The 25245-nt window shown below is 40.5% G+C and overlaps 5 non-coding genes across 5 annotated transcripts; 1 reads left to right on the top strand and 4 right to left on the bottom strand.

Moving 5' to 3' along the window:
• Positions 1 to 1630: 1630 nt before the first annotated feature.
• Trnal-uag (transfer RNA leucine (anticodon UAG)) lies at positions 1631 to 1710 on the bottom strand. The gene has a single exon. It is a non-coding gene; the product is annotated as a tRNA-Leu (tRNA).
• Positions 1711 to 6193: 4483 nt separating this feature from the next.
• Trnas-gcu (transfer RNA serine (anticodon GCU)) lies at positions 6194 to 6275 on the bottom strand. Its single transcript has one exon. It is a non-coding gene; the product is annotated as a tRNA-Ser (tRNA).
• A 1297-nt stretch (positions 6276 to 7572) lies between these two features.
• Trnas-gcu (transfer RNA serine (anticodon GCU)) lies at positions 7573 to 7654 on the bottom strand. The gene has a single exon. It is a non-coding gene; the product is annotated as a tRNA-Ser (tRNA).
• An 8995-nt stretch (positions 7655 to 16649) lies between these two features.
• On the bottom strand, positions 16650 to 16731 carry Trnas-gcu (transfer RNA serine (anticodon GCU)). The gene has a single exon. It is a non-coding gene; the product is annotated as a tRNA-Ser (tRNA).
• A 2643-nt stretch (positions 16732 to 19374) lies between these two features.
• Positions 19375 to 19456, top strand: Trnas-gcu (transfer RNA serine (anticodon GCU)). The gene has a single exon. It is a non-coding gene; the product is annotated as a tRNA-Ser (tRNA).
• Positions 19457 to 25245: the final 5789 nt, after the last annotated feature.

The raw sequence follows: 25245 nt of genomic DNA, 5'->3' as shown, positions 1-25245 counted from the left end.
TACTAAATATTTATAAATCAAAATACTTTTTAAAACAACCCAAAAGACGGGATCGCTAGTCGTTTTAGACAAACATTGCTTCTTTGAACGAATCTAGTTTACTTGAAAACGAGCGCCAGTTTATTTGAACGAAAGCTGAGAAAGAAACAATAAAAAGAAAGAGCCAAAAAAGTATGAAAAAGAAGTACCGGTATCATATCATTGAGAAAATAGAGACCTTCATTTCGCATCCAATTGTAAAAAATCTCTTCGAAAACAAAGTCTATGACTTCGGAGGGATTCGAACTCACGACCGTCAGTCCGGACTGGCGCCTGAAGCCAGAGCCCCGACCGCCCGGCCAAGTTGCCTTGATGTGCTTTTCAAAGTATCTGCATGATCAGTTGAATACCGATAATGCTAATGAGCAGATCTGGGAAGGTTTTATCGATTATCGATCTCTACTATTCAAAGAACAGCTTGCGATAGATGCATCTGATCAAATAAATAGCGCTTAGTGCCCAAAGGCTCGACACAACTTCTGATCTTCCAATTAAATACATGCCTTCTTGCAGTGGTCATTGTCAACTGCTCGTAGGTTCAAAATGCTAGTGCAGGATCCTGTTTTTTTTGTTGATGTTGTTGTGAACGATATGTAAGAAAGTAACAATCTTTTGCCTCGGCACTGAACCAGTATTTTACCCCGGTGACGCCGCTCTTGTCGTTATCTTTATTCCTCCACCCCACAATAAGGTTGAGGTTAATAAATAACGTTATCATGATGGTCTACATTGTAACAGGCAATATCCTGGCAGTCGGATATCGATGGCGAAATGAATGATGACCGTTATCTCACTTGTAAATGTTTTATATCTGTGTGACAAAGGACTTTATGAGGCTTCGAATTTTTCTTGATCAGAGAAACTGCCGAGAATTGCTGTTTGTATGGGAACGTAGGCTTAGTGTCTCAAGACCAATCAGGTATCATGTTTTTGAAAATCATATTTTCAAGAAGAGATTTTACTGTTGGGTAACTTTCAAAAAGAAGGCGAATTTGAATCAAACCTTTAGTTGGCAATGTTCTTATCAACACTTGACAGTGTCCATACAACAAAGACACGCATTTAAAGTTTGCTTTGAAAACTTAGTTATTTCCAGTCCATATCAGGTGTCTCCCGAATACTGTTGAACTGAAGGTATGCTGACTGAGCCCTGGGAAATCTCAACACTGACTCAGTTTGAAAATAGTTCCCTGTTGCATTTCTTGTACTTCGCTTGAAAAACAACACCTTGGGAACCAGGGATGCTCATGAATGATATGCTTTCCTGTCTACTAGGTGGTAAAGATATTGATTACTGAGTTGATTTGCCTTCTTTGGAGATGTGTGCCAACTAAATGGCCACTAAGTGGTGAACCTCACGTGGCTTTGTTGGTTAGTTTTCTTCTCATGCTAGGGAAACCTTCTGTCTGTTCAACCAAGGATGCATTGTCCAGTCACAGAGAGCAAACTCAGGTGACCAAGATAGTTGCGGGGTCCTCTCGGTGATATTTGCTGATGGTATAACAGGGAATTTAGTGTTTCCCATCTTGAAAAGTCTGGTGCAATGGCAGAAACAGTTTCACTCTCGAAATTAAGAAAAACAGCAAAAAAATGACAGCTGTGGGATTCGAACCCACGCCCTTTCGGACTGGTGCCTAAAACCAGCGCCTTAGACCACTCGGCCAAGCTGCCACGATACAAACACTGGCAGGTTCGTTTTCAAAATCGATCCAACGACCTATTCGTAAAAAAATCGTCACTTCAGTGACTGCTCTTTCATACCAAACTTTGAAATTTGTATTTAATTAAAGCGTTTCTTTGCCGCCAAGAAAATATGCGTCAAAGTCTATTTTATGGACTGTGAAAGCGATACTCTAAGAATAGGACTATGTGCGCTCATCATGTGACCACTGTTGTGATATACGAAGCAAATCACCATCGTCAGAACTGAGCTGCACGCGGAGAAAGAGTTGAGATGTCTGACATTTCCATTTATCCTTTAATCATTTGTTAGAGGACAACAACACGACCGACTTGAGGTGACAGACAGGCCTTTCCGTTATGTCTCTGTCACCTGTTATCAGATATTGTCAGAGATGTGTGTCCGAATGAGGACAGGAACATGACAGTGTCAGCCCGGTGTCATCGCTTATCGGACAGATCTGTGTTATCACTCTGACACTATAACAACATCTGCCCTTCTCTCGCATCTAGAGGCGACCGGGGAGAGAGACATGCTGACGAAAATGCAAAGTTTTGTCGAAAATGTCATTCTGAGGTACCCTAAGACCTTCCAAGGTACCGCGCTAGTCATTTTTACTTTTGGCCCTGCGCCAATGAATTCGAATGTGAAATGAATTTGAACCTGAATTTTACTTTGTACATATTAAAAGAATGTGTATGTAGCGCTGAAATGATTTAAAAAGCCGTGGTGTAATAGTATGTTTCTGTAAATTGTTCACGTTTCTGGCAACAAAATGATGGTACTTCGCGCTTGGCACCTCTCACCAATGTGGTACTTGGACTGGCTTATAGTCCCCCAGTCACATACATCTATTTCCCAACCTTCGAATGGCGAAAAACATGTAACATTCAGTTGATTTGACAGTGTTTGCCGTGGTCATGTCATCCGAAGATGCTGGCATTGCGAACCATATGTTCCTCGTCAGCAGAAGGATGCTATAGCAACCGATGGCCGAACCTTTCATTATCATAATGTTCTTCAGAAGGTGCTTCGAGGATTAAACAAACACCGTTATCAATTTATTGAAACCTTCCACCAATCTCTCTAATCATTTGATGAATAATAAATGTCTTGGGTCTCATGTTACCAGACGCTTTGGTGGAAGAAATGGACGGAGTTGGCAGAAACAATGGCGGCAAGCCGAGAAATGTGCGCAGGTTCCACTCGAAACGTGAAACAATGGCCGCCGACTTTCTCACCTCCGTTAATGGAAGAGAGAGTATTTGCCCAGCTTCCAGACGCCATTATGGTCTAAGTTGGAGTTAATTAATTCTTCTGGTTGCACATATTCATTGCTGCTAGGGAAATCCAATGCCACCAGTCCAGAGGCTTCTAAAGCAATGCATTTGAAAAGGGAAAGGTTTTAGGGAACAAGGGAAGCAAAATATAGACAGTTGATGGCAGGGCTTCAAGGTTTTGTAAAAACAGAATCATATTTCAAGGAAAGCATGACACCCTGCCTTTATCAATAAGGGTAAAGGTGATCTCTGCGGGTAACCTGTCATTTTAGATCAGTTATACTCGTTGTTTTCATCTGAAAGGTTGCGATTGAGGTTGAGGAAATTGATATTTCATGGCAAGGTCATTGAAGATCACTGTGGAAGTGGCTGATTACTTTGGAGGCAATAAGTCATCAATCTCAGAGTCAAGAACCCGAGAGAAACATGCCGAAGAATTGCATTTAGATTTGGGCAATCTCTGCAGATTATCGACATCAAGTTTGTTCAACTTTGACATACATGTATTTGGCAGTTTCTAATGTATATGGAATGGTTTCTGGTCAGCGAAACTTGCCATTTTGATTAGCACTCGTGCTTCACTTGTGGGTCATGTGGGTATTGCCTGTTAGCTGATGTTGTTCACATGATGCACGACGATGCATGTTGACGTTTGCTCATCTTCCCCAACATTTTCATGGTTGTCCTTATCATAACCAACTTGACTGGCAATGTTCATGCAAGAGAGACAAGAGAAACTCGAATATGCCACCCCTTCATCGAATTCATCACGCGTGAGGGAGGAAGTTGGTTCTTTTAGCAGGTTATCAAATTCAACCACGTACATGACTGTGTTACGCTGAGAAAGACCCGGACAAGCCCAGTCGTCTGAGCGTCTGCCTGGCTCACCACGCCAAACCATATTCATATCGGATATCGGTGGCGATCAATACGTGGCAAGAATAAGCCTGTCCCAACGTGGCGGGTTGAAAACTTGGCTTATCTGATCGCAGCTATTCTAGACCTTGCGGGGAAGGGAAGGGCGTGTTTGGTGGGCTGATTAGTCTGAAGTTAGCGAAGTTACACCAAAGGGAACTGGTTTCTTTTGCCTTTGGGCAAACGGGGCAGTAAAGGAACTTAAGGTGAGCGAAATAGTGGTCGAGTCGCTCAGCGAACATCAGTCATCGATGACGGCTGTTGTGACGCGCCGCTTTTGGCACTCATGCGGAGATGGATGTGTCCCTTATCCCTGGAGGAAGGAGGCCTGGGGTAATTTTTGCTCCTTTTGATGCAATCGAGCCAAGTGAAAGATGAAATACATGAATTTAAAGGCAGACTTACCGGTACATTTACGTCCAATTTCAAACGCGTCCTCAGGCCAGTCTGTCGCTGAGAGCGCGCAGTCCCATCTCGCAATTAGTATATTCCGTCAAAAGAAGTATACGCCTAAATCTGCCCGGCTTTTATTCTAGCCAAGCTCTATTTCTCCGTCGTGTCATCTCATCTCAGTCTGCTTGTGATATGCAGGCAAGAAGATGAACTAGACACCAATGTCAACAGCCATGGCGGACCGTGTATACCCAGCAAACACTCCTCAACGGAGTCTGTAAACTCGCCAAGATTGCCATCACTCAATGCTTTTATTTCAACATACACTCTACGTGAGCAGATTTATGTTTTTTTCGACAACATCTTTTATCATGTAATCACACAAGTTGCAGTTTGTTCACCAATAAGAAAACACTGGAAGTGAATAGGCAACGATTTGCTGTTTTATGTATGCGCTGGGTCTATGTGTATGTACCCACCAAACATCACCGCACAGCTTGAGAATATATAGCTCTAACAAGCAAGGAAATATTTAAACTGTCGATTTCAGATAATATTCGCATATTTGATGGGATATTTACATTCTTGTAAAGTTAAGATTGAATGCATTTCACTAACCTCTAATAAATAGATTTTTCACACATCAAATGTTTGTCTTATTGATAATATTATTCAGCTCCAAACTATGTCAGGTGACAATCTACTTTTGATAAATATTCTTAATTCAAACTAAATCATGATACAGAGTACATGAATATTTTATTGTACAAAGATATTACTCGAATCTAAGGACTCAAAAATGAAACCGGGAAGAGGAATAAGGGACAACCTGTATAAAGATTTTGAAATAAATTGTTGCTTGTAACGAGGACTCCGAATAACACACGGCATGTATGGAGGTTCCAGTACAACAGGAGAGCATGTTTCGACCCAATAATTTTCCGGCGTTTACAAGTTGCCGCATACGTGTATATGTGCTTCTTGGCTCATTTTGACCTGAGGAAGAAGGATGGGAAAGCCGTGTTTCACCAAAAATGATGTTTCTGATAATGAGGATGGAAAACAGCTAACCACAGAAGAATGTAAAGCAGAGTCTAATTCATAGCTTGAAAAAGTAAAAATTTATTAAGTCCGGTATTACGAATGTATGGTCTGTATGCTTTATAAGAAAATACCGCGGTACCTTTGTCTTTGCCTTTTTATCAAAACATTAGAAATCTTTTCAATGCTCAATGCGATTTCATTCATTCACCACTTATAGTTCAAATACCACTTGATAATAAATCTCATTATTTTAATACATTCATTTTGAATACTTAGCAGAATATCATTAAGTTCTCCCATGAATTCCGCAGAAAATCTTTTGAAATCGTCCCATTGTTATTAAATGCTTTCACGAGCTTTGGGCGTGTTTATTTAACCATATTGTGATATCGTATTACATTGTTTAATGTCCCTCCAGCGATTGGCTCACTTGCCGAGGTGCAGCGTAATGCATTATCATGTTCCATATCGAAGAGAGCTGCAGTAATTCCTCTATTGAAATCGCATAAAGCTTACATTCATGTCGTGCGTGCATTCTTTTTGAGATATAAGACGCTGCTATAAAAAACCCATATGTTTTAGAAACATTCCCAGGTCCGTTATATTTTATAATTTCCAGGACACTGAACTGCGAGGCGAGAAGCTGATATCATAATCTTGAGCTCAACTGCGAGAGAAGACGACTCAACTTTGACCACGTCACACCACACCATCGTCAAGGTCGGAGAGCTTGGTGTCCAGCACGGGACACAGGTCGCCACGTCCGACTCCTGACATTTCCCACGAAGAAAACAATGTGGATGGCCTTGTGACAAAAGAAAAAGTCACTGGGATCAAAAAACGACGAGGATGGGATTCGAACCCACGCGGGCAGAGCCCAATGGATTAGCAGTCCATCGCCTTAACCACTCGGCCACCTCGTCCGGTTGGCATAAATGGCACACTAGTTGTACTTTATCTAGATCACCTTTATCTGATATCACAGAAATTTCAATTTGAATTGGGCAAAAGTGTATGTTGGCTATTAAACGACATAACCTGTCTGCTTTGATAAACAGAAGTCGGCCAATCAGACGCGGTTGTGTCCTTTTTTTTCTCAGCCGTGAATGGGTTCAGTGGTTTCAAAACACCCCTTGATTACGACGAGGTAAATCTGTCTGATGAACTTGGTATTTGATCTTCATGGCAGTGAGGCATACTTCTGCTGTGCTGGTTTGGACGCTTTCGTTGGACTTGTAAACATGAAAGCTATTTGTCACCCGAGAATTTGGGGGTCAAATGAAGTCGTGAGAATTGCGTTATTTGTTTAAAAGCGGTAAATGACAGCATTTTTCACAATTAGAATGTTCTGTAAGGGATACCCTAATCATGCCCGCGGTGGTTAGCGCACGTCTCGACATGAAATATGTTGTAATATTAGATTGGTGAAAACCATGAAAAACCTTACAAGACCTGCCATTGAAATAACATGCGAAACCGAAATTTTCAGCGAAAATATTTTTTTTTCATTTTTTGAAAAGAGTATTCTCTTCCCACGAATAGAGAGGCAGTACTAGGTCTGTATTTCGTTTGATGCAGAATATTATAAGACGATAAGAAAGGTCTTACCATATTATTTTTTTTCAAAACACGAGGCAAAATGTATGAAGTGTTGCTCAAAATTGTTTTTACTCCCCAAATATTCACCCCAAATCGGGAAATGTCGACCGAAGGACCAAAAGGATATTTTATTAAATATATTTATCTTGGCTGAAAATTATAGATCTATCGGAAGAGTGAAAATCAATTGAGACAATATTTGCAAATAATTCAAATATTTTGACCTGGGTCGTTGCGATTGACCCTCGGACCACCTCTGCAGTAGAGATCAGTGCAAACATTCTTCTTGAATCAGTAAAAACATCCGAATGTTTGAAATACGTTCTCTCGATAAATCATGATTCGATAAATTTCTACAAATAAGAAAATATTTGCTCAAAAATCCTCGGCAAAATGTCAATGTGTATAATGATTGTGTCGACAAGATGTGTTTCACTTTCATTTCATGTTCAGGTTAAGTGTCTGCTCGTAGTTTTGTGTAGAAGTATGCTGTATAAATTGTTTGAAATATCACTTATTTGTAGAAGAAAAAAAACTATATATTTCAAAATATCAAAAGTTGTATTCATTTCATTAAAATATTGCATAGCAGCTGATCCGAAAAAAACGTAAGAAGCAACACGACGAGGATGGGATTCGAACCCACGCGGGCAGAGCCCAATGGATTAGCAGTCCATCGCCTTAACCACTCGGCCACCTCGTCTTCATGTTATATGCTTGAAGTCGTTTACGAATCTAGCGCATCAGCCTTGAAAAGCTTTCTCCGATGTGAAGGGAATCATAGTCACTTTGTAAAAAAGTCCACGAATTAACTGCTTTGAGGTCGTCACATAAGGGCTTTGATATAGAATGTACCTAAACGTTCCGACAAGGATATCTTCTCATCAGAACTTTGGAACCTTAGAATTAGAAATCCTACTCTGCTTATTTGTTGTAATAATAGCTTTGAAACGTCCCCCCCCCCCTTCGCCCCACAGTACATAATGATATATCGGAAAAGGTCATTAAGATTCATGGCGCAGTGACTGTCACTGTGTTAGATTAATGGTGTTTACCCCCGCATACTTTATGAAGCTCGGCCTGATGATGATTGATTAAAGTTAAGCGGAGTGATCTGACTGAGTCTTCTAAAAGGTTTGCTAGTTGGGAACTACACTTCTAATCCTGTTCGTGTTCACTTCGCACAAAAAACATTGAAGTAAAAGGCTAGTTCACTGGCACAACACAAAAAACGAACTAAAACAGAAAACATACAAAATGTGATTAGATTGCGTCACATCAAGTGCATGTATATTCGTTGCATGCCCTTAATACAAAGTCGGCATCGTGACCTTAAGCAAAAGCAGCAAGATAAGAGCAATTTATGTATCGATGGATTGATACGTGGTTTCGACATTGAGCTTTTCAGGGCGCACTACACTCTTTAATTTTAAGAGTGTAGGTGCTATATCATGAGGAGCTCAAAGTCTTAAACACTCCACCACCTCAACTTGGTGACTTTAAAACTACCCAAAATAAGGAAGCTTTTGATATTTGGTGTCCATATTCTATATCCTGATGAAAGGAGGGTACCCCACATACACGTACATGTACATATGTCCCTATTGTTGTCCTTTGTCAAGAGGGATTATTACTTGTCATGCGGCATCAGTGATTGTTTACTCATACGGTGTTTTCAACAACAAATACAGTACTACTATTTATTTGGTGCATATCTGCTTGACTGAACATCATTATTCACTGAACTTATTACCTTAATCCATATATAAAACCAACAATAAAGATTCAGTCAACAACATGAAACGTGTTTGTTTGTGTCCAATAACAGGATGGAAAGTCTTGTTCGGAGATTATGACGTTTAGCCTCATCGCTCCATATTTGTTTTTGTGTTTGTTGATTGATAATGTGCAGTCTCCCGGAAAATGTATAATATTCACAATATAAATGATGCAGTGGCTGTGGGTGCTCGGATACAGCCGGGGGTGGGGTTGGCAGGAATATCCACTAAAAGCGTGCCGCGAGCTTTTACGCCAACAACATTTCAAAATAATCTTTCAAGCGCGTAACGCTCTTCTCTCAAGCGGCGTTCTACCCATTGTCGCAAAACTATTTATCCTAAAATTATATCATTTTACCATTGTTGATATCAGCAACCAACAACAAATGTTGACGCTAAGGCCTATGTTTTCACGTAAATAAACAACTTAGAAAAGTCAATAAAAATTTTGAAAAATGTTGCATTTTGATTGTTGTTGTTGTTGTTACTCATTTCTGCCTGAGTTGCTTCTTTGAAATGGTTGTTCTGCTGTTTACACTTAAGGCTCCTTCTGTCGTCTGCGATTGTATCATTAGAACGCTGTGACAAAAGGATGGAAACAAAAATACGGCGTCTCCCTCATAACAATAACAAGCAAGTGCCGTCTGCTCTTTGACGACAATTGTCACAGACAGTTACTCGAAGCAATTAACAAGAATATTTAAGATGCTACGAATTGTTAGCAGAATTTATCTCGACAACAAATAAACAAAATAAGAACCGCATGTCATACATTTGTCAGACCTGAAGGATAGAGTTTTCTAATCCCTTCCCCAAGGATATTCATGTGGGCATAATTTCCCATTAGACACATGAAAGAATACGTCACATCAGTAATACCGAAAAGTTGACAAAAGCTGAATTTTCAAAGTAGGTATAATAACAGAATCAATCCTAGAGTTTGATAACCTGGATGCCAGGGGTTGTTTACAAGTACATACGTGATTTATTTTTCATTTTATATCTATCCTATGAAATTTACCATTTTTTGTCTTTTTCGTTTCTTTTTTCAATAATATATTGTCTTTAGGGATAGAGCCGCATTAGAGAAGACTGGTGCATGTATATACATTGTTGTTCACCAAAAACATGTCGCCCCAAGATGCAATCGTCATTTAGCGTCGCACTTTTTCTTCTTGTTGTGATAGAGTGCGTTCGTTCAAATTTGCGCTTATAACCACTTACAAACAAAAAGGAATAAATACAAGTTTTGATAATACCCAAAAGGGATTTTTTATTCATTTGTGTTTATTTTGTTTGTTGTTAAACCGCTCTGCAGCATTGTTCCCATCAAACCATCTAATGGTTCCGTGGCAGTCATCAGACTGATGTATCCCGAGGATTTTCAGATTGTCATCAAAGATGTGCCATGCAATGTATTGTAGCTCCACCTTTTGATCGAAGGTTCCACTGTCATCACCGGCTGCATTCAGCACTTTGGCACAAAAGCTGGTACAGTAAGCAAAAATAAACAGTTGATAGACATAGCCCAATATATTCATAATAATAATTATAATGAGACTTATATAGCGCTAAAAATCCAACTGGTTTCAGTCGCTCAAAGTGCTTCACTATGAACACAAAGGTGACTTGGGTTTTTTCACCGGATTTGGAAGGAAATGATAACAAATTCTTATTTTCACCGCTTGCCATGTGCCTCTTTCAGAAGTTCTGAATGCTTCGAGTTTACTTAGGACCATAAAGTTGTCAGGAGGAAACTAGAGTTGCATATGGAGTACAAGTCATATCAGACTGGGCACCTCAATACACCAGCGGATGATTCCGACTGATGTGATAAATTGATGATTAAAAATTATCTTCCTGCGACTCTAACCACTCCAATCATGCCGTGACTGAACTTGTTGCATTAATCCGTCATTAATCTGCCTCCGAAGAGTTACCAATCACCCTGATTATACCCTGGATGCAGTGATTGTACCGGGACGCGTATCACACGATCATCATCTCTCCCCTGGCACGCGGGACGCTGAGTCTGCCATCACGACCGGATCATCATATGATTTCTCCAGAGGGACACTAACAGAAAACTCTACAGTTATACAGCCCCTCTTAGTGAAATTAAACCGAATCCCGCACGCACTGTTTTTAGTGATATGAAACAAAGCGACCTCTTTCGGTGACCTAGACGCCCAGCAATGTCAAGGCTATTTCTCCGTCTGAGGAGGGTAAGAGACAGGTTATTGCGCGTGCGCACAGTATGACTCCTGTCGCCATGCTACAATGCTATAAAAAAAGACGACCTCTTGCTGTGACCTTGGCACCAATCGAGGTCAAGGCCATCACTCTGCCTCTTGGGAATCGATCGTAGCCAAAATATTTGAAAGTTGTCATGGAACACCTTCTTGAGATTTGAACTAATAATCAATATGACTGTCTTGTTGGCAGTGAACCATCTGTTTTCGACCTAGTTATCGTCTGGCTGCGATTGATTGTGGCCTGAAATGTCAGGTCAAATAATATGTACCTTTGGAGGCGTTTTTGATATAATATGTCAAAGGAAACTGGAACATTCTTTTCTGCGGAATTGATTTACACGGAGTGTGTTAATTGTTAAAATGCACTGTAGGCATAGGTACATTACACACTCGTGATAAGTGTATGTACAACAACTGTACATTGTATGCACTCGATAATCTCAAAGTTTATCCAAATATCATTATGTGTTTATTACCTCTCAAAAGTATTTACGAGTCGTCAACAAATTGAACTTATGATGTGTCAACGACTCTCAATGTGTTGATTCAAATCGTCATTTAGATAACTCCGGTGAGAAAGAATATCATTGATTTGTTTCGGAATAATTGATTCTTTAATTGGCTGGACGCACATTGAAATATCTCCTGATCAAATCTAATATTTGTTCGTCCGTATAAATTTTAATTTGACATGTTGGTTTACTTGATATAATTTCATGTTTACATCACATCTGTTTATTTTCATCATTCCATCAGGTTATGGCATCTCTCGTCAACAATTTAGATGACCCCATCGTGTTTCCGGACTTCTGTAGCTAAGGCAATATCGCATTTCGGCCTTGCTTCGCCAGCGAAGTGAGCCAAATAAATCCATCGTTTTGGAAACCGTAATAAGTCTTTCATGGCGAACCTGCGGTCATCCATTTGTTAGTCGCTATTCCAACACTGTGAGGCTACACAAGAGACCTCAAAAGATCTCTCTGTGCTACTCTGCCTGAGACTGATGACAAGTTTTGCCATTATAGGCCCGTACCTTTTGAGAAATGGGTGGTTTCTGATACATGTACAAAACTACCGTTTTGGAACAGCGATGACTTAATTCATTGCTGGCATTGGCAAAGTATCAACCACAACGAATTCTCAAATTACACAAAAGGTTCAGATCACCGAAAATCACCACTCTAACATGACAACCTTGGTTGTTCAACGGTTAGAATGCTGGGCATTGGATCTGGTCTTGGCGAGTTCGATTCCCCTTGGATCCACTACTTTTTTCTTTTTTTTCTCTTGATTTTTTGTTATTTATTCACTCATGTACATATCTTATTATTGATTATTATCATTATCATTATCATTATTACCTTTATCAACATCATTATTACCCTGAAGAAAACCCCTGAACCCGAACTTTACAAACTTAGGAAAGATTCCATTACCAATATCAGTAATGTTATCATTTTTTTGTTCGAGCCTTGTTTACAAGCACTGATGCGCTTTGTTATTTGCCAATGTGATAGTGTGTTGGTAAACGCTGTCCTCCCAGATGACCCAATCACTGCATCGGTTATGATGGAAGGAAACATTAACGCGGAGCTAAATCACATATCTGGCAATATATCCTACTCTTGTTTCACGCAGTTCATTACCAAGTATTGTTTATTCGTGTTTATTCACAGTTAAGCGATATTGTCATCGGCAGGCGTTGATATTGTGCCCATAAAATAATCAGTCAATTTGGAAATATTGCTTGGTTTCTGTTGGATTTATTGCCGTGTGGAGCAGTAAACCATCACAGGAATCCCCAGGCGCGCCTCACAGCCTCAGAGGGTACAGCTTGCCGCGGGTTCCGCAAACATCAATTAATTACTACCATTAACTCAAGCTATTCATGACGTAGAAAACACCGCGGTAATGAATTAATATTCAGAACGCATGTCCAAATTAAAGATGAAAATGACACAGGAGAAAAATGTCAAACATTGGGTTATATTCGGCCGCAGACTATCGCGTAGCATCACTATTTAGCCGTTGAATGCGAGTTGTCATTTCTCATTTGGGATGTTTTCACAGTGTGACGCCCATGACTGATTAACATTAAACATTCATTTCAAGAAAGAAAAATTACTCAAAATTTCCGTTGCCGCAGTGTGCTAATTAGTGTTTCCTTTGGGTAAACAATGACAAGAATAGGGCGTGTGGTGTTGGAGTAAACATCAGGGTCATCCGCGATGGTGACCCGAAATCCCGGTGTGGACTCTTAGATGTCTCGGCAAACTCTGTTGTCAATGTCAAAGGAACAGCTCGTGGAGCCACATAAATAATGTGATTTTACCTTTTCTACTTCCGAATATGCTTTTTTCAATGGCCAAGATGTTTGACCAAGGCCCGGTTGTTAATTGGCGCGCAAATGCTATCTGTTTGGGATGAGAACTAAACCCAGATTGTGTAATTAATCATGCAGTCGTCTGTTTCTTAATTGGTTTTGTGTCATTATTACAACAACACCAAACTGGTCAAACTAATGGCATGCAGTGGCCGACTTTTTTCACCAAATTATCATTCAATAGGATTAACAATACCAGGTCTCAAATGACCAATATACGGACGTCGGCCAGGAATGGAAGATGTGTCTCTGTCGTCTGCAAGGAGTAACAGGCAGAACCAAACGAAAGGTCATAAATGTGTGCTTTCATCCACAGAAGAAAGCTTCTGTAAGCTTACAATATCATAATCAAACTGATTGAGATGTTTTTGCCTCGAAAATGGAATCCACAGAATGTTCCGAAACATAACGTAATAGGTTAGTTTTTACTGTTGAAGAAAGAACCATGCTTCTGGCTCCCAACATGTTCACTTCCGCTTCCGGTACTACAAAGCATGCCGGGATTGAAACTACAATATGGCGCCAGTGCTAAACTTTTATTTCCTCAACTGGGAGAATCTCTGGGTATATTGGCCATGAGATATCTCGGTTATTTCTCGGATGGTAAAATGCAATATCTTCATGTTTACACCTGTCCCGGGAAGAGGAAATGAAGACGCTCAGATGATCCGCTCCACGCAACCACTCCGCTCCCAGCAGGATATTAAAAATTTCGTCTGCTCGCAAAATTCAATAACGTAGCCAGCGTTCTATGGCACGTGTTTGTAGTGTTGTTAATTTAATCCGCTGCTTCAATATGCTGGTACAGGTTTGTTGACTTTGATGGTGTAATTAGTACACAGGCTTCATTTGGTTGAGTCTTCTTGCAAGATTCATCAACGGTCATTTATAACTGGTTCCATCTCAATCGCTGCAACACCACCTTAAAGTACTATTCTATTGTATTCCTTCAGGGTATTCTCTACAGTAATTCTGTACACGCTGTACCTCATCTCAGAGTGGACTCTATTGTACCATCATCATCCTCCCCTAATGATAGAAGATGCATTCCCTAAATGACTGATTGTCTGGCAGAAATCAAATTCATCACGGCGGCCATTAGAATCTCGGCGGAGTAATCTTACACCGTTTACTGCTTCAAAAGCGGAAATCACCGGGAGAAAAGACGGACCAGTTCACTGGTTAACTAATTGATATCAACTGTAAACGAGCGTTCCCAAAGTGGAGTTTTATTGGATATCCGAGAAAAAAATGTTTAATTATGCCTGGGAATTCGCAATCTCAGTAGTCTTGGGCAAGTTGACAGATAGATGGGTGGCATTGCTCAATACCTGCTCAGTGATCGTCGCCAAAACTAACTCCATTTTGAAGTTTGGACGGCAGCAGCATGGTGGGCGAAACAGCGGTGGTATGAAATCACGACATTCAATATGTTCTATATATTTCCTCTCAATACAAGGAGGACTCAATATGAGCGACATTTTAATAAGCACTAATTATAACGGCCTCTTGAACGCCGTGTCTAGCACTGCCAATTTTCCTTGTCGTCGTAGCTCGCAGCGGAGAGCGATCGAGGCCCATCAAGAGCTCCTGCTAAATTATCCCAGAATGCAGCATGTCACTCAAAACTTTGCTTCGCATTGTGCACATGGCTACTACATCAGAATACAGTGCGTTGGGACATATTCTGGACCAGCGTATATGATGCTGTGATTTCATTACGTACGGTACGGTGGCAGGGTTGAGGAGACAGTGATGCTCTTCAGCCGGAGGCCGCATCGTGCCCTAGACACTTGGCTAGGCAGTGACGGGTTGATGCCAGTTGGAGTGCATATTACCTCTTGGTGCCGATTGTTACAGAGTCTATTGTGTTCGCCTTTGCAGGAGTGAGGAACACATTACGATAACAGTAGCGATATCAGTACTGCATTCTTTCAGAACTGGGGTAGATTCCCACAGCCGTAAGATAAGTCATTTTTACCAAAAATATATTCGACTGCTGCCAAAAATAATCCAGATGATAGCTACAAGAATAACCCGGAAGATTTTGACTTCCGGGGTCACTCTGTGACTGCCCGTGCCACCATGAGCACAATACGAGTGAGGCGAACACAAAGGTTTGAATTCGCCATCAGAGGGGGAGTCAGAGCGACACTCGTCAAAAAATAGACGACATCATCGGAGTGAAGAAGTCAGTCCGGCCCCCTCTGAAAGTCCTTTATGTCTCTAACGACTCTTCATATCAGAAGAGGCCATTTGCTATGGGGCGTTTGTACAAAACCCAGTTGTTCTCATTCATGGGCTGGACGAGTTAACAACCACTTCATCGGGCCATCCATACTTGTAAACTGGGTGGCTATGGACAAGTGGGGCGAGACCGGCGCCGGAGACACCACCGCGACAGGTATCTTCGTGTCGGGAAATCTAGAAGTCCCTGTTCGTGTATTCAAGACACTGGGGCGCTTTTGATCGGGTTTTGGTGTAGGCCTATCTGACTGTGGTCGAAATGTAATCTTAGAAGAAGTTGGGATTTCATGTTAATTCTCACACAATGGAGACAAGTCCATGACGATTCAACCCATATGCCATTTAAAAGTTGCTGTTGCCCCAGGTTGCTAGTTACAGTTAACAGTATGCATTGAATTCTTGCATTGGATTGTGCCAGCTTGAAAAGCAGTTATTAAAACTAAACCCGTTCCCACGTTTCTTATGTAATTTGCAATATTGTGCATTTCATACAGTTAAAGGGATTCGAAATAAATTACAGAAATTCGAGCGTAGTGTATTTCTTTCTGAAGATCTGTTAACAAAACCCTAATATTTTCTTTCATTATTACAACAGCGGGTATAAAGCGTCCATAACACACGACTGATACTTTCCCGACGAGTGGCCTCTTATCCTAAGCCTGGCTTGCCCTCCCCCACTCCACGCAGCACCTGCCCCATAGTCACCAATGCTCCCTCCCTCTTCAAGATTACTCCATCGCAGTCCCCATATTGTAAAGCCATAGAACCAACGGCGTGAGAATGCAGGGAGGTCGGAAAATTCATCACTTAATAAGGAGGCGGCTGGGTAAAATGTTTTGACGGTTTTTCACAATTTATCATCATCTGATTAGAAAATGATGAAATGAGAGTTGTGTGTATGGAAAGTACAACGTTGTCTCCCTGGCAGACTTCAAGTATGTTTACCTTATATCAAAAGATACACCAGAAGCCAAATACATCATATTCACCCATTAAATTGCCTATGGTCAGTAAAAAAGGTCCTTAGGCAAAATGCGACGAGGATGGGATTCGAACCCACGCGGGCAGAGCCCAATGGATTAGCAGTCCATCGCCTTAACCACTCGGCCACCTCGTCTTGGCTGCCTCAGTCATTGTGGGATGTCATCAGTTCACGTAGAGGCGCGTTCTCTTGGGTTTGCACTCAATTGTGTTTTTGGAAATGCTTGAATGAGCTATCGATGAAGTTCTCCAAAGATACGTTTCAAATGATAAAGAAGAGGCATGAAGGTCTATACCCGGGGTCTACATCACCCTGAGACACGGCAGACTCACATCAGAGGATTGGGATGGATGATATATTTTCATGAAGTTGACATTGTTCTTACTCTGATAACACAAGCCACGCTCAGCATGTTTAACTTAGAACAGTGAATGTCCCTTTCTCTCTTTGCCGTCCAATGAGTTTAAGTCTTTTAAACGAGCTATCCGATTAGCAATAGGAACACTGCTTTGTTCTTTAACAAATTCTTGTTTAACCTGGATAAATTACCCCTATCCTGCTCGTGATCACCAAACCTACAGCAAATATTGTCCTCAATGTCGCTAGTCAAGGTGTGCCTGCCATTACAAGCTCCTCTCCGGACTATTTCATAACAATATCGTTAGCGAGAAATCCTTTCATAAGATCTGGGCATTTTCTTGTTAAAAAGGGATGAAGGGTTTGTCGGTCTTCGTGACCTGGCATCTGATACCTGTTTCAGCAGCGCTGTTAGTACCCGCTTCGAGGTCATCAACGCCCTTTTTGTGATTTTGACAAAATGTCGCAATCCTTACGACAGTTTTTTTTGTTCCTCTGATTGGTCAAGGCCGAGGAGAGTGGCTGACGAAGGAAGGGTATGTTTGATCATGGAAGGTTGGCCTCCGTCAACTAAGTGGCTTTTTCTCTAAATAAAATAAACCATTGAGATAAAAAACAAAGAAAACGAAAACTATATCAACTGATTCAATCACTGATGATTCTTTTCATGATCGAACTTAAAAAGAACAAGACTGATCAACAGCCGGTATTCCAGTCAGAAGGAGAAGTCGGTTGAAATGATAAAAGATAACCAGTCGGCACTTTTCAAAACCAATTTTGCGGGAAATGATCGGCACTTCATGATAAATTTCATCAATTCTCGAAGCTGCTATATTCCGACTTCCCACACAACGTCTTTCGTCTGATTCTTGGCTAACGCTTGATTGCTAATCTCTCGCACCATATTGGTAAGATTAAATCGGGATAACATGACTGCCAAAAGTTAGCAAGACGCGTGACAAAAAAAAGCTTGGCAAAGAAACACTGAAAGAGATAATTAAGGTTTGCATTCGGTTCTCACAGGCTTAAATTGGGGACAATAATCAGCGCTTTTGTTCGGCGTGGTCCCATAATTTCTTCATGTAAACACCGGTGACATAACTCACTATACGAGGGTAAACTTTCTTCAACTTTCTTTAGAGCAGATGCGAGGGATATGCGACCAAAATCAGCATGGTAATCTCGCAAAAGCAATCTGCGCAAGATTCATAAAATTCAAAGAAAACAGGCCCGGAATTTTCGGTTATTCTTCAACACTGATTTCGACACCCTGAATAGATTTGTGCGCCTTCGCGAGTGAAAGGCGACCAGCAATAAAGACCCCATCGCATGCCAAGTCACGTACGGGCGTTGGCCAAATGCCGCTCGCTCTGTACGCGTCCTATTCCTGCTTGCCATATGCCCTCCCTATAGCCACCCTAATGAGCAACTTATGAGAGATTGATGGCCAGAAAACCCGATAGAGATTTCTCCCATTCATCTCTCATCGCCCTCGATTTGTGAACCATTAATAAATCGCAGTTACAGCGTCAGCTAAAGCAGTGGAAACAAAAACACAGCGTCCCCGAAGAGCCACGTCTTACTCTAATCAAATACATCATAATTCACGCAGCGTCTCAAGAAAATTAGATAAGTCCTCCCCAACGACTCGTGTATATCACCAGTTTCTTTTGTCGCTGATATTAAATCAAATTCTGCTGGATTAAGCATCAGAATGATAATGGGTCAGTTTTGGGCGGTATGTGAGTGTTGTGGCGGTTCGCCAAACCGAAGCATCGACATCTCCTTCCCTCGTCCTCGCCTCCCTAATTGTGACAACTGCGATAAATTTCATTTCAAACATTAGCCATTCATTGCGCACAATATCAAGTAAACTAGTCCGTTTAGCGTGGCCCAGGGCCAACATTAATGACAAGATTACTACCATGTCGATAAATTGAACCAAACAGAAATAACTGAGGACAAACAGTACAATTTTTCAGCCTTCGTCGGCAAATATCCTCGTGTGTGAGCGAAATCTTTCCTGCCTCAAACAATCGCTTTAAACATTTGTCTTTTGACTTATGATGTTGAACCTTCAAACATGCTCATCTAGTGTCATTGTAGTGACTCGGGCCTCATTAGTGGAAGTCAAACACTAACGTTTGGTCCTCTGGACAAGCAGGGTGTCCTCTGACACGTTTCCTTGCTTGCTCGTCCCACGTAGACAAACTTTACCGCGATTGTGCCACATTTACCCCAAATCTCTGTCCTGAGTCATATCAATCTCGATTTTAGTGTGAAATCGACATGATGATATTAGAAGAGCTAGTGAACATAAGCAGGCGGCACCTTATTTGTCCACCTGGACCATTTGTCGTCAATTGTATTGCCTGATTAAGGTACATACAAAAGCAAGCCAGCTTTTGATCAAACGCATAGGACGAGGTGGCCGAGTGGTTAAGGCGATGGACTGCTAATCCATTGGGCTCTGCCCGCGTGGGTTCGAATCCCATCTTCGTCGTATTTTGCTTCCACTCGACATCTCATATTTTTTATATTTTGATATCTATCGCCCGCACAAGTTTCAGTTGGCGATTAAGTGCTACAATATCAGTCTGTGAATGTCTGATATTGGCGATATAAGGCTGACGTTACATAGGCCTCATTCGTTCACTTCCCACATGTCACGTTCCAGCTTTACTTAACGTTCCTCGGTGAATGCACGGCCTTGTGGCATGCATTCAGTGAGGAACGAACGCATTAAGGGGAACGTGACATGTGGGAAGTGAACGAATGAGGTCTATGTAACGTCAGCCTTACGCTCTTTTTCTCCCATTTCTAGGCGAAGTTTAAAATATATCTTCCACACACAACACTATTGTGTCATTCATATGTTCGACTCTTTGGTCATAAATCAGACTCTGTTGTATACTTGTGTAATGTCTATATGCTTTGTAGTACTATGACCTACATTACAAATGAACTAAAACCGTTATTAAGATTACAAAGTAATCAAAGCATATTTGCATAACACTCCGATAAAGTTCTCAAAGATGAATTGAAATTCGCGAACGAAGTTGACTTGACTTAAAGTATGCTTTTAAACTTTGATCACACCGTCTTGAAATCCCTGACCTCCTGCTGGTCACGTCCTGTCCCTAAGATAAGGAGAATGAAGGTCGAGAGCCTCTGCTTTGACTTTTATCAAAATATCACGATTTGGGTCTTGTTGTCAGAGATGTTGACCGAGTCAATTCATCTACTTGACCTTCAAGGTAAAAACCTGATAAAAATTTCAACATTTCCCATAGACCTAGATAGATTAACTTGAATTTGACTTTGATTATCTTAACTACGTCGTGGTTGAAAGGATCAATACTATATCTGTCTCAGGAGGTGATTCCATAGTGGCCTTCGGTATCACGCTTTTATATTTCATTTCAATGCAGAAATGAATGTGAAATAATGCCTCCCTGCAGCCTCACTCGTATGACTAGGCTCCTCAATATAACCACCCACCCATGCAGTTTCAGAATGATGTACATGTAATACGAGTAAAAAGGCAGGCCTGCATTGTGCATTCAAAAGCATTAAACAACTATCGAACTAATTATCCGATTCTCTAACCTGTTGACAATAGGGCCGTTTAGACGACGCGAAAAAAATCCGGATGCGTCCCGAATCCGGATTAATTTTTCGTCGTGTAAACGCAAAAAGATCCGGATCAATGTGGTTGCATCCGGACTAAAAAGGTACCATCGCCTTGGGTGGTTTTAATCCGGATTCATCCAGATTCGATCCGAATGCGGTCTTTTCGCCTGTCGTCTAAACGGCCCTCATGTTACTGTACTTGGCACTTGGCGATATTTGGCCCGGCGGGACTGCTCTATCGATATGATACTCGAATAAACCTTTAATACAGCACAATAGAAATGCTTTTCCCCCTTAATTATCCAACTAAAAGAAGACATTGATCCAGAACTGGTGTATACTTTGCGTCTATATACAAAGAGAAAGATGTATCATAGGCAAACAAGTTTCGGTTTTGAAAGAATTTACGATTGAACTTGTTCCCCAACACTGTTTCTAATCCAGTGTGCATACTTCTTTAATATCAAATGTTTACTTTTTGATGTTAAAACAGAAAATGAAATTTGAATTCAACACTAAAAAATGCAGATTTTGCGAATTAAGCAAAATTATCCTGGTTTGATAACATTTCTTGAATTTTTTTATCGGCATATTAAAAAATATGTATGTATACTCGCTACTGTCCTCGATTCGAGTCCCTTGTGCTCTAACCCTAGGTATTCTAAACTGGAACCTTTTTTCGACCTAAGCCTATTAAACCACCACAATTCTATTTGCTCATTGCTAATTATGATATTTGAATTGAACATTATTATCTAGTTGTTTCAATATTTGAAATGATAAAGAAACCACTCAAGTAGTATTTTTCAAAAGAATGAGCATTTATCAGAAACACTAAAGCAAAAAAAGTTCTATTGTAACCACACCCAATGTACATTTCAAAATCAATTCACTACTTAAATAAAGTTTGATACAATTTAAGTTAGAACTTTCAACAAAGGAGAAAGTAACACCAGTCGCACCTTTTACCACGAACAGAAATCAATTGTCGTAATAACACAATAGTTCACCTTTTGTTCTTTTTATTTCGAATATGAAAATTTTCGTTTCGTGCGAGAAAAACACAATATGCGTCCTATATTGTTCTCTTATAATTCATTAAAATAATCAGAAAAATTTGTATCAACGATTTCTTTTGCATGTTTCAGAACAAGGTCTCGAATAATCTCCATAGTTATTTGCATTAACGGATTTTCCTTTTCGGTTCATCAGCATTATGTTTGAATCTGGTTTTCTAAAATCATCATATATTTCGCTGGAACTGTACGAATAATAAGATGATAGATAATTAAATAGATTCCTTTAAGATCTTGTAAGGATGCACACTTCAAGAACTATTACCATCTGCTATATCACTAACTACCAATTGCACAGTTTGGCAGAATCGTAAAGCCGCCATTGAAATATTTCATACAGAATTCGAGAATGTAACTACAACATCTTTTAGTTCTAGAACAAGTTACCTTGTTTGCAGAAGTGCATTTCGTTAGAAAAAAACATTATTGAACTCAAGCATACTACGTGACGTGGGTTAATATGAATAATCGTAAACGTATAGAGTTCTTATCTTTTGTTTTCTTTGGCCAATCAGGTGGTTATACTTGTCATCAATAGAACAAAGACACCAAAATTCTAAATAATATTTAGTGACAAAACACCGAAACACAAACAAACATAATCCAAATGAAGCAAAAACTATTTCACGCTAACCCTCAAGAGATGCGGCGAAAAATGCAATGATGCATCTTCTCCCAATAATGCCAATAAACTTTGATAGTTCTGGAATAGTTTTATGATATAATCTGAATAATAGAAACTCCGTATCACTGTGATAAAAAGTTTAAGCTTTTGTTGTATTTTCGGCGCCCGATATAAGCCTTAGGGTAAAATATCTCCGATGTGAGATGGAATTATCGTGACAATGCGAAAGTTTTTTCCATCAAGTTGCATCTTCTGATCAATGGTTATTACAATGGTGATATTGTGAGGGAACCTGTGCTTGCATTATCATTGTTTTTCCTATACGAATTTACAGTTGTCGCCTCAAGCTTTCTATGAATTCATCAAGAATTGATATCGGAATGGGGCAGGTTTTTTCTCGCCCTGAGCAATCACTGGACCCGAGGCCATTTGTCCTCCCTGTTCGTGTACGCTTGCTAAATACTATGGCGGAATTGATTTTGTCCCTTTATCCAACCCAAATCAATTACGCCAACACTAGACCTATACGTGCGTACGTATCGGTATTAGGTAACTATGGAACATTTCTTGACCTTGACCTTTGCAACTTGACCTTGTCCAAGACCTTGTCCTTGAGGATTAGAAACCAAATATGTGACAAATTCATGTGAGCTTATCAGTATGCATGTGCATGTGGCTGAAACTACACTGTATTTGGGGGAAAAGAAAAGAAATAACATACTCACGGCCTCAGATTACAAAGAAAGTTTCCATAGCGTCTTGTTTAGTATATCCACATCTTATACACGTGGAACTGTGCATTGCGTCACAGACTCTACACACTACATCAGTCACTGTACATTCCCCCATACATCATACTCTACTATCCATCTACACCTTCACCACACAGTCTCCTGAAGACACAGCGGAATGCGATATGTCGATATTGTGATCTCATCGGCATAAACACACCCTAAAGTTGGCCAAATATTAGGAAAACGATATTGGCAGTGTGTGGGTAAATATTATCATAGTACTGAAGATTACGCTCCACTCAACTCAAAGTAAATATTTAAAGACTATCTCTAAAACAATGAGAGTGGTAGACAGAGAACTTCATATTGTCAACAGCCCTTGACTCGACAAATATACTTTCGCTCTCCTTTTTAACACTAGACCCAATTTCTCCCACTCCGAGAGCTTGACGGGCCGATGTTATGAAATAGACGTGGCATTCCGTTCAGCTATTGGCAATATCGGCGGAAACAACCAAGCTAAAGTGGCTGCGTTTCTCTTCAGCTGATTAAGGAGGCTTTTCTCATTGCTATCATTCCTGTAAGGAACATGACAAAGACATAATAGAAAGGAAAAAGAAGAGTGAAATTTGCGATTTCTCAGTTATGGTGACCATAAGCAAAGACGACCCCGTCCGAGGTCAAAGCAAGTATGGAATCGGCAGCATCTTTTTTCTTATGTATTCCAAGTAAAAGCGACGTTTCTCCAGGTTCAAATTATCAAATCTTCTTTCGTAAAGCCTATACAGTTGGCCTTGCACCAAATCGCTTGTGGGTCCAATATGATTATTTAGTGCTTTATCATTCATGCTCTCTTGGCCTCTAATGGGTTAAAAGGCATCGATATCCAGCTCAATACAAAGCAGACGACATGAGAAAGAAATACTTCGATCACAAAATACGCTCATCGTGCCTAATTTGCATAACATGGAAAGAACAGTACATAATGCTAATGAGAAACTTTATGCATTATCCATGAGGCTGTAGCTTTGCCCGAGGGAAATCTATCAGAGATACGCAACTTGATAACATTCGCTGACAAAAGGCCAAAGTATCAGAAACTACTGAAAGGCTTTTATATTGGCGGAAGATTTTTTGCTGCATTGCGCATTGCCTACATCAAGGACTTGGCGGCGAATTTCAACAAATATGAGGATGAAGCTCTCTAATCAACCGTACATGTATTCGCTTCAAAAAGGAGCATGAGAACTCTTAAGATCAAGCTCTCTAATCAAGAGCATTCTTGAAACAGACCTTGAATAAGCTTTCTGGTCAACGGTATTGCCTAACAGACCAAGAAGAAGCTTTCTGGTCAACAGTATTGCCTAACAGACCAAGAAGAAGCTTTCTGGTCAATGGTATTGCCTAACAGACCAAGAAGAAGCTTTCTGGTCAATGGTATTGCCTAACAGACCAAGAAGAAGCTTTCTGGTCAATGGTATTGCCTAACAGACCAAGAAGAAGCTTTCTGGTCAATGGTATTGCCTAACAGACCATGAATAAGCTTTCTGTTCAACGGTATTGCCTAACAGACCAAGAAGAAGCTTTCTGGTCAATGGTATTGCCTAACAGACCAAGAAGAAGCTTTCTGGTCAACAGTATTGCTTCAACAGACCTTGAATAAGCTTTCTGTTCAATGGTATTGCCTAACAGACCATGAATAAGCTTTCTGTTCAATGGTATTGCCTAACAGACCAAGAAGAAGCTTTCTGGTCAACAGTATTGCTTCAACAGACCAAGAAGAAGCTTTCTGGTCAACAGTATTGCTTCAACAGACCTTGAATAAGCTTTCTGTTCAACGGTATTGCTTCAACAGACCTTGAATAAGCTTTCTGTTCAACGGTATTGCTTCAACAGACCATGGAGAAGCTTTCTGTTCAATGGTATTGCCTAAAAGACCAAGAAGAAGCATCGGTACCTCCATTTGCCAACCATAGCGAGGGGAGGAGAGGGGGTTAAAGGCAAGAGTATTGGCGGATATCGTCTCAGTGTTTAAGCCATTTATTTCTTGTAAAAGGATTTGTGGAATGGTCTGGTACAACTAATGATGCGTCTATCCCTTATATTAAATGTACGATTTACACATGCAACTATCTACTCATTGACAACAACATTAGATTTTCAAATGTACTTCTTTTCTCCTCTGGCAGACACGTTAGAGTTGTTCCATGATATATAAAACACA

The sequence above is a fragment of the Lineus longissimus genome, chromosome 3 (genome assembly GCF_910592395.1).
Source record: "Lineus longissimus chromosome 3, tnLinLong1.2, whole genome shotgun sequence".
Lineage (NCBI taxonomy): Eukaryota > Metazoa > Nemertea > Pilidiophora > Heteronemertea > Lineidae > Lineus > Lineus longissimus.
This window is presented reverse-complemented; position numbering and strand designations above follow the sequence as displayed.